General features: G+C 44.1%; 1 pseudogene; it reads right to left on the reverse strand.

Annotated features, from left to right (window-relative positions):
• LOC102469050 (zinc finger protein 382 pseudogene) overlaps nt 1–485 on the reverse strand; it is a 1,737-nt pseudogene extending 1,252 nt beyond the window's left edge.
• Between the last annotated feature and the right edge of the window lie 831 nt (nt 486–1,316).

The following is a 1,316-nucleotide window of genomic DNA, read 5'->3' on the forward strand; positions in this document are numbered from 1 at the left end:
AGGATTATTTTTAGGGACTATTCCTGAAATATTTTTCAAAATCTTTCCATCAGGCTTATATTCATGTACTATTGTTTTTGAAATAACATGGAGTTTGCCTAGAACAAGTGTCTTCCCATAAATATTGCTTCTCTCCTTAATTAATTTTTTGTGGTTGATGAATACGACTGATCTAGAATGCTTGTCCTGGTATTCTCTGAACTTCAGTAAAACATCTTCAGCTTTCCCATCTTCTTCTAGGTAGCTCTGACTTGGAAAAATTCTCTCCGTCCATAGCTCTTCTCCTCGTTCCAACTTGTGGATCACATCAGGCTTAGTCATATGAAACCCCACAGAGATCAAGTGGCAATAGTTTTCCAACATCACATCTCTGTAGAGGGCCTTCTGAGCAGGGTCCAGTTGCTGCCACTCTTCCAGGCTGAAGTCCACAGTCACATCCTTGAATGATACTGCAGCCTGTAAGGGCATACTCTAGTTCATCCTGAGACATGACTTTGAGATTTGTGAGATGAACCTTCTCTTTTGAGCTCTTCTTTTGGAAAAGGGAAAAATCCCAAAATCCAGCAGGTTGGGCACAGGTCAGCCCCGTTAGGTGCACACTGTGTACAGGGACCCACTACCATTGAAGGATCTTCCTTGCAGTCAAAACAGGCAAAACCCCTCTTCGTGGAGCTCGCTCCAGGTCACACTTGGGGACACCCTCAGGTTCACGCCCACAGAACACGCCCGAGGCCCCCCCGGGTCACGCCCACAGAACACGCCCGAGGCCCCCCCGCTTGCACTGATCTGAGCTACTGGATAGGGCAATCCCGGTTCTCTCCTCAGAATTACCACGCCGGACTTGGACTCCTGGTTTCTTCCTTGGTCTCCCACCCGGTTTCGAATTAGTGTGCTCGCCAGGGTCAGAGAGCCCAGCTGCCCTGTCGGTCTCCTCAGAGCCCCCCCAAAACACTGTATTTTAGACCAATGGAACCCAGAAATACTTCCATCCTATACAGCCAACTGATTTTTGACCAAGGAGCCAAAAACCATTCATTGAGAAAGGCCAATCCATTTAATAAACAGTTCTGGGAGAATTGGGATATTCATATGCACAAGAATAAAACTAAATCCCTAGCTCTCATAATATACTGAAATAAACTCAAAATGGATTTAAGACATAAACATAAAAATTGAATGTATGAAAACACTAGAAAAAACAGGAAACATTTCAGGACATTGGTCAGGAAGCAAAATTTTTGGATATTGCCCCAAAGTACAGACAATGAAAGCAAAACTAGACAAATGGGATTATATCAAACTAAGAAGTTTCTACA

The sequence above is a fragment of the Tupaia chinensis genome, unplaced genomic scaffold (assembly GCF_000334495.1).
Source record: "Tupaia chinensis unplaced genomic scaffold, TupChi_1.0 Scaffold149537_1, whole genome shotgun sequence".
NCBI lineage: Eukaryota > Metazoa > Chordata > Mammalia > Scandentia > Tupaiidae > Tupaia > Tupaia belangeri.